At 47.5% G+C, this 8,483-nt stretch overlaps 1 protein-coding gene across 5 annotated transcripts in view; it reads right to left on the bottom strand.

Moving 5' to 3' along the window:
* TET2 (tet methylcytosine dioxygenase 2) overlaps positions 1-8,483 on the bottom strand; it is a 100,239-nt gene that overhangs the window by 48,919 nt on the left and 42,837 nt on the right. For 4 of the 5 annotated variants that reach the window (XM_027772921.1, XM_006151157.3, XM_027772922.1 and 1 more), the window contains exon 2: positions 7,876-8,021. The exons of the other annotated variant lie outside the window; for it this stretch is intronic. The gene's annotated coding sequence lies outside the window, so the exon portion shown is untranslated. The remainder of the gene's footprint in view (positions 1-7,875; positions 8,022-8,483) is intronic. 5 annotated transcript variants of the gene reach the window in all.

Genomic DNA, 8,483 nt, shown 5'->3' with positions numbered 1-8,483 from the left:
AGAATGAGAGCAAGAGAAGTCCAAGTACTCCGGAGATAAATGCCATGTGGTCACTTTTTGTTTTACATGGATGACTATAATTCCAAGGTGTCGTGCTTTTCTTTTTTCCCTCTTTTTATTTTTATTTTTATATTTTTTTTTGCCAGAAAGCATGTGTCCTTGCAAGAGTAAGACAGAGGGAGTGAGAGACAGAGCAGCCGTCAGTGTGAGGTGGCCGCGCTGTAATCCCTCCGCTTCTCCCTCCTGCCAGGATTCTGGTGTGCATGCACATGTGCCTGGTGTGTTCTTCCAGTCAGCACAGCTGGGATTTTGGACCACGTGGTTAGCCATGTGGGATCCAGGGCCCTTAGCCACAAGATCATGGAGCCAGCCCTCAAGTAACGTTTCTTAACACATTTATAAAACATTTGGGGTCAGCTGGTGGCCCGGTGATTAACATGGCTAGATGTCACGTGGCCAACTACACAGTTTAAGTCCCAGACCCGGTGGCTTGAAAAACATGCCAGGTACATGTGCATACATGCCCAACATTCTGAGAAGAGAGTGGAAGAGAAAAGGTTTCAGCATGGCCTTTCCCCTGGAGGGGTGTGTGCCCACTTCACCTCTCTATCTCTGTCTCTGTCCTTGGAGAGTACACTTGCTGTACAGGGAAAAAAAATGGAAAGAAATTGGGACCAGCAGGCATAGTGGTTACATCGGTGGACTCCCATGTAGTCAACAATGGTTCAAGTCCAAAGATCCGGTGGCTTAAAACTCATATGGGTTGTGTGTGTGTGCATGCCCAAAATCCTGAGAGGAGAATGGAGACGGGAATGCAGTGTGGCCATTCCCCCCCGGGGAGTGACTTCTTACTTTCTGTCTCTCTGGGGAGTGGACATACCCTATAGCAAAAATCTGTCTCAAAACAAACAAACAAAAAATTCTCTTAAAAAAATTAAAATAGATACAACATACCAAAGCCAATGGGACATAGCAAAAGCTGTTCTTGGAAGGAAGTTTATGGAAATAAATACTGACATCAGGAAAACAGACTTCAAATACACAACCTAAGATGCATTGCAAGGAACTACAAAGCCAAGAATAAAGTAAGCCAAAATTAGAAGGAGAGAAATAATAGATCAGGGCAATGAGCCAGCCTGTAGCCTGATGGTGAAGGCCACTAGATCCCACAATGCCAACTGTGTGGTTCAAATCCCAGACAGGGAGACTTGAAAAATATGCTGGGCATGTGTGAGTACATGACTAAAATCTTGAAAGGAGGGAGGGTGAGGGAGGTGGGATTGTAGCATGATGGTTTCACATGCGGGTACTTTCCTGCTTTCTCTCTCCGTCTCTCTCCGGTAAGTGCACGTGACCTCTGGCTAACGGAAGGAATGAAGGGAAGAAGGAAGCTAGGGGAGATTAGAGCAAAAAAAAAAAAATGGAGACCAAAATAAAACAAAAACAACTATAAAATGATATGCAAGAACAAAAAATAGACTAAGAAAAAAGAGAAGATTCAAATACATGAAATCAGAAATTAAAGAAAGCTACTACAGCTGACACTGCAGAAACACGAGGGACAGAATAGATGGCCTCCTCTACACCAATATGTCCAAAATCCAAGACCACAGGACATGGGTGGACTCCGACACCTGCACTCTGCCAGGACTAATTGAGCAACAGCAGAAAGCCTGAGCACACTGATGACAAGGAGCAAAACGGAGCCTGCATGGAAGAGTCTCAGCAAAGAAAAGCCCGGGACTGAATGGCTTCACTGCTGAATTTTACGTTTCAGAGACAAACTAATTAACACCAATTATTTACAAACTTCAAAAAAATTCAGTTAGAGGGAATTTGTTCAAACTCACATTTTTGAGGTCAGCATTATCCTGTGACTGAAATCACGAAAGAGACGACAAAACAGGAAAACTGACGACCGAGATCCCCACTAAGCATAGATCGAAAAGTCAGCAGAACACTAACACATCCAATCCAGCACACACCAGAGAGATTACACGCTCTCATCGCGTAGAATTCTGTTGTTGTTTTTGAGAAATTTCTGTTATAGGCTGCTTGAGCTCACCAGAGAGGCAGAACGCGAGAAATCACCCCCAGGGGGAATGGCCACACTGCATTCCCTTCTCCTCCCGTCTCCTCTCAGGATTGTGGGCATGCATGCACACACGCCCGGCGTGAGTTTCAAGCTGCTAAACTAGGCAGACACCACACACGATGTCAGGAGGAAGAAGATACAGCACAGTCTGTGTCCCTGGAATTTCAGTGTGCAGAGACAGCAGGTACAAAGGACTGCAGTGGACAGTGACGTCTGAGGGACGGCAGTGCCACATGTATGAGGTTTCTCTAGAGACAGCAGCTGCACCAGGAAAGGCAACAAGCCTTACGGAGATCAGCCGCGGTCCAAAGGCTTGCACATGAGTCTGTGGCCCAGGCAAGGTCTACACTGTGCTAGGAGAACCTGAGGGGTGATGTGGGGACGAGGAGGTGGGAGGGTAACCAGGAGCCAGAAGCAGCATCTGCTCCGTTTCCTGTAGGCCAGTGGTTTTCCACGCAGAGTTCTCTGCACCTGGTGGTTCCAGAATGATTCCAGGCCACTCTGGAGCGGGTGGGTGGGTGACCCTAAGGACCCTGCCCTGCAAACGTCTCTGCACCAACCAGATGAACTTGACTGTAACGGACAGACTGAGGGGGTGGAGGGTGGGGAACTTTCTAAGGCTTTTACAAAGCTTGACTACATGTACCCATCAAAGGGTATTTTTAAAATTTCTTTTTAAAAAGCATTTGTTTACTTAATTTTATTTATTATCATTATTTTTCAATTTGACCAGAGAAAGACGGAGAAAAAAGGGAAAGTGAAAAAGCAAGCCAGGACTCTAACTGTGGACTTGAACTGTGGTTGGTCATGTGAGTCCAGTGCCTTAACCACCATGCTATCTGCCAGTCCCCCCATCAAAGGATATTAAATGGTGCATGTAGTCAGATGTTGTATTTAAGAATTAGCACAAAGGGGTGCTCATCCCAATTTAAATTGAAATTTAAATCAGAGAAAAAACAGAAGAGCAGCGGCAGAGGGAACAATTGGGAAATGACCGATTTATGGAGCAAGTGAGAGGGTCCGACGTCAGAGCCCTACTCTGGGTCTGGCGTAGGCGGTCAAGACAACGTTAGCACTTTCCCAGTGCGTTCAATGATATCAGCAAAGGAAGGAAGCTCACAAAGGGAATCTAAGGAAGGACGGCGTGTGCGTGTGCGTGTGCGAGTGTGGACAGGATTTCAAGGTCCTGGGAAAACGGCCAGAAGTCCCTCTAAGATCTTCACCCAGATTCAGGGATTGCATGTGCCCATGGCTGAGCGTTGGGGTGCACACACGTAACATGACATTAATTGCACGAGCATAGATTCTCCTAGAAACCCACTCCCCGGTGTTCTCCACAGTAAGAAGCTAACGAAACACAGCATTTTTATGTGTTTTAAGAAAAATGTCTGGTTAGATTGCCATCTATACAAATGGGTAAAAATTCTTTGTACTTCTATTTGCACTGCCCCCCCCCCTTTTTTTCAGAATACAGAGTCTTTTCACCAAGACTTTCATTTCTGCTTAAAATAGCCCATGACATCAATAGAAGCAACTGATCCTTCACCTTTAGATGAGGAAACTGAAACATAAGAATAGTGAAAATGACTTTTATAGGGTACAGGCTATTTCAGCATGACTTCCTTGGTCAAAGGACATGTCATGTGGAAAATGAATTAATGCAAAAAATGCTATAGAGCTATTTGTGAATTGAGGCATCGTGGGCGTTCTCAGGTGAATCCGTGAGAGTGTCGGGTCTCCTGTAATTCGGTCTCTGGACACACACTGCGGATGCTGGTCTGAGTTTAACAGCCCAAAGTGCCACAGGAGAGAGCTGTCGTTCACAGAGCAAAGCTGTGGACTGTGCTATAGTGCGGTACGTGGAATAGCGAGAGTAAGGAAATACATAAAGAATTACAGAGCCACTGTAAATAGAAAAATAAACATTTTCTCCTTTAAATACATTTATGCTCACTTGGTAACTACATTTTATTAAAAATAAAACAACAGGTAGCAGAAAGATAGTCAGAAGGGTACAGTTTGGAGAACATTTCATTAAATGATTTTTAAATCCTGTGACTCAAAAGATAAATGAACCAGACTTATGAGAATAACAACTATGAGACCAGCATAATGGCTATGTCGCTGGACTCCCGTGGGACCACAGTTCGAGTCCTGGACCTGGTGGCTTAAACGCGCACCGGGCGCGTGTGCGTGCGTGCCCAAGATCCCGAGGAGAAGGGATTGCGGCGTGGCCATCCCCCTGGGGGGTGATTTCTAGCTTTTCGTCTCTGTCTTTCTGAAGAGCACACGCACCCTATAGCAAAAACCTCTCAAAAAAAAACTATCTTATTTTTTTAAATAGTATGAAATCGACCTTTTAAAAATGTTTTGATACATTCAATCACTACATATTAGGACAGCTTACAATCTGAATTTTCTCAGCGTGAACCCATTGTATATTAGTCCAGCTAAAGACATTACCATACATTGTCATCAACAGATAACTCCATTTTCGTGTTCCCTGTTTTGCCCTTCCTCTCATGCTCCTTCATCCTTATCTCATCATAATGGAAGCTCTCACTCTCCTAGAGCACCCCAAGCATGCGTTACCTCCACCCTCATCTTCTCAGTCTGTCAGATACAGCTGTCGTGCTCCTCGCCCGCGCCGGCCTCAGTGTCTGTGTGAGGGCCTCTGCCAGCTTGCCCACCTCTCTCACTACTTGCCAGCATGAACTCTGCCAAGGTGGCCTCCTCATGCCTCTTCCCGGCCTCCTGCCTGGCCCACGCCTGTCCTCAGTGCCCCATCTCACTCCATCTCATGCTGTTTCTCCATGGGACCTCATTCCTTCCTCCCTACCGAATTCTTCCCACCTTCAAGATCCTGGCCATGCCTCACCCCTCCCTTGCAAAGTCTCCTCTAACAGCAACTGCCAGACAGACCTGGCCAGTCCTTGAACCTTCTAAGTCCCCGCCGCACGCTGGGCTCCAGCGTGTTTGCTGGCAGTGTGTGACGAGGCTGCATGCGATGCACTGATTCTGAGTCACTCTGTGGAAACCTTTCACCACTTGAGGCGTCTATGGCTTTTCTCCACTACCTGGAGTGTTCTTCCCCCAAGTAACTTCATGGCTTATTTCTGCATCTTTGTCAGACTTTTACTCAGAACACAACCTCCTCGAGAAGCGTCTTTGCCTGCTGTACACTCAGTTACGACGTCACCGTGGGAGGCAGTTTCCTTTCTCCCTCGTCATGTTCATGCTCGGCACTTACTGGTGTTTAGCATAAATGACATTTTCACTCGGTATCTCGTTCGTGTCCGTCTCCCACTCTGGATTCTGGGCCGAGCTAGGATAGCTGTATTTGACTGGTTTTCGCACTGAGGCATCCCTAGTTCCTGCTCAAGAAATTCTTTGAATGAATTCATATTGTAAAGACTATAAACGGGCCTCCTCCATAGCATGGTGAAGGGAGAGGAATCCCACATAGCTGGCTGGGTGGTTCAAATCCCAGCCCCAGTGGCTTGAAAAACACACTGTGTGTGCATGCACGCTTACAATCGACAGGATGAAGAATAGGAAGAGGAGAGGTTGCAGAGTGACAATGCCCCACGAAGGTTGCTTTCTCCCTCTCCCCCCTCTCTGTCTCTGGTGAGTGCACACTACCCCAGTAAATTAAAAACAAAACAGAACAAAACAAACTAAAAAAGCAACATTAATCATAGTGGATAATAACAAAACAAATACTAATCCAAAACTAAGACCCTCCTGAGGTCCCGGCTCCGGTCACACTACCCATAAAACAATCCTATTATTGTTGCTTGCTTTCCTCCTGGTCAAATAAAGCAAGGCTTAAAAAGGTGAAATAATTTCCCCAAGAACATACTCCTAATAAATGTACTAAAACTAAGTCCTTGGCCTCATTTACTCCTGAAAAAGAAGTCTTAGGCTAAACGTACCCAACTGTAAAACCTAAATGCAAAGTAAGTCTTTGGGGGGATGTGGAGGAAGAACTCCCAAGAGACCTATTTCTAGAATATTTTTAATAAGCAGTGAATACTTTAATTTCTTGTCTTCTTTTCCTATTATGTACACTTTCCCAAGAACCTGAGTTTTTTTCTTACCCACCCTTCACCTGCAAAGAGAAAAATCTCCTGACTGATGTAGAGACTTTTCCTAGAGGTAACGATTCCATCTCACAAACGCGCTCCCCGCTCGCACGTAAAGGACAGTGGCAGAATGAATGGCCTCCGTCCTCCCGGTATGAGGTAAGCCAGGACTGAGGGAGGAGCGAGACGGCAAAGAATGCTCTATTCATAATTACCTAAGATTTTCCAGCGTGCGCGGGGAAAGAGGAAGTCTATTTTCAGTGACAATGATTACTCTAAAAATATTAACATGCAAGGGGAAAATTTTTACTCTGAGAGTTTCTACTACCCTGAGTTTTCTCTCCCTCCCACAGTGACTTAAAATCCCCAGAGGGGAGCAGTAATCTAGGCAGAAGCCCGGGCCCTGCATCTCGAAACAGGCCATCCAGGAATCATGGGAGGTGAGCTGAGGACACCCTGGCGAGGCCCGCTCAGCGCCAAGTCAGTGTCTAAGAATTATCGAGTGACAGCTTGGACACTTCTCTCCTCGAGATGACAGTCGCTCGGGCTTCTTAGACGGCTTCTTAGGCTGGATAATAAACAAGGGCCAGTGAGGCTGAAGCTGAGTAATCTGGGGGGCGGGGGTTACGGAAGGAAAAAGAGGCCTAATTCTTCCTTCTTGCTACCTAACCTCCTGGCTTTCTCCTATAATGCTTCCATGTTTTAAAGATCCCATTTATTTTTATTTTCAAAATCTGTTTATGATAGCGCACATGAAAGTGGGAGCGAGAAGAAGAAAAGCACCATCCACAGGGTCTGGTTACTCCACCGCCTGCTCCCTCCAGTCCTCCAACCTGTTGGACCCTGGGTCCTTGCGTGTGTGCCCCGGGCTGACCAGTCCAGGGATTCTACCTGCAGTCCCCATGGAGGGCCTAGCTCCTCCTGCGTAGAGCACTTAGCCGTGGAACTGGCCCTATCGTTCTGACTCTCCTACAGGCAGGGGTATGCAGTGTTGTTCCAGTCTACATCTTAAACATTTTCAAAGAAGAAGTTGGTCCCCTGTTCTATAATGCATATAAACAAGCATGTTCTGATAAATGACCCTATGTAGGGACTGCCACCAGCAAGCGCTGGCATTCAGAGCAAACCGCTTTTGATTAAGATCAACGATCAGAACACGATGGAAAGCTCCTCGGTGTCCCCGTCGCTGTCACAGCCTCCGTTCCCATGTTCAGAAATCATAAAGCACATGAGCTCTCCCAAGAGCTGCCGTTCTGCTTGAGTCCTGTCAGTTCTATGACACCAGGTTTCCATAAAACCTGGCTGCCCCAGCTCTGCAGGTGTTCCCGTCCGCCCAGCCTATACTCACAAATGCCACTTAGTTGGTCCTTGTGATAGGACTGAACAGGCAAACATGGAAAATTAGAGGGGACACTGGCAAGGTTGCCGACAGCTCATTTCTCTGTGCTTTGCTCCTTTTAGAAAAGTCACAGACCCTAACAATCTGGTGAAATCTTCCCTTTCTCTAAACAATACAGATATGCATAAAGTTAGCACACAGCCTTGGGGGACTCCTGAATCGTAAAATTGAATCCCTGTGCCCCCTGCAGTGGTAACAGAGGCATCTGGGGGGCGGTGCAGATGAACTTAGAACCACAGGTTGGAGGCGAGATCCGCTGATCCTGGGAAACCAAGCTCCCTCCGCCCGCGGCTCACCAGCAGCTCCGGGTCCCTCACTGCTCCTTCGGGGTCACGTCCGGGCGGCGGCCGCTGAGCCCATCCCCTGCTTCCACGCGTGCCGACACAACAGGAGCCCAGGCAGGAAGCCAGTCTCGAGGGGGTCTGCAGCTGAGCGAGCCGGTCTGCAAAGGATGGTTTGAATATTTCCAAGTTAGTAAAACGGAACCAGGTCTCTGCATCTGCTGCGAAAACCATTATCGAGAGGTGGAAAGGCGTGAGAGGCCTGCCACGGGGGTTTCCACCACACCGCGGCCGTCCAAAAGCTTGGGTTCCTCAGGCGTCGGCACTCTCACATGCACCCCAGCAGACCACCGACGGGGCAGAGCGCGGCGCCATGCTCGGAGCGGCGGCGAACCCCAGTCCTGATCTCGGTAATCTTTCCACTTGGGAACCCCTGGCTTACGCCACTTCATCTCTCTGCCTGGGTCAGAAGAGTGCTGCCCAGGGGTGAGGCTGGAGACTTCTTTTTTTTTTTTTTTTTTTGAGAGATTTTCACTGTAGGGCGCGTGCGCTCGCCAGACAGACAGAGAGAGACATAGAGACAGAAAGCGAGAAATCACCCCCCAGGGGGGATGGTCACGCCG

Source organism: Tupaia chinensis, unplaced genomic scaffold (assembly GCF_000334495.1).
Source record: "Tupaia chinensis unplaced genomic scaffold, TupChi_1.0 Scaffold000315_1, whole genome shotgun sequence".
NCBI lineage: Eukaryota > Metazoa > Chordata > Mammalia > Scandentia > Tupaiidae > Tupaia > Tupaia belangeri.
This window is presented reverse-complemented; position numbering and strand designations above follow the sequence as displayed.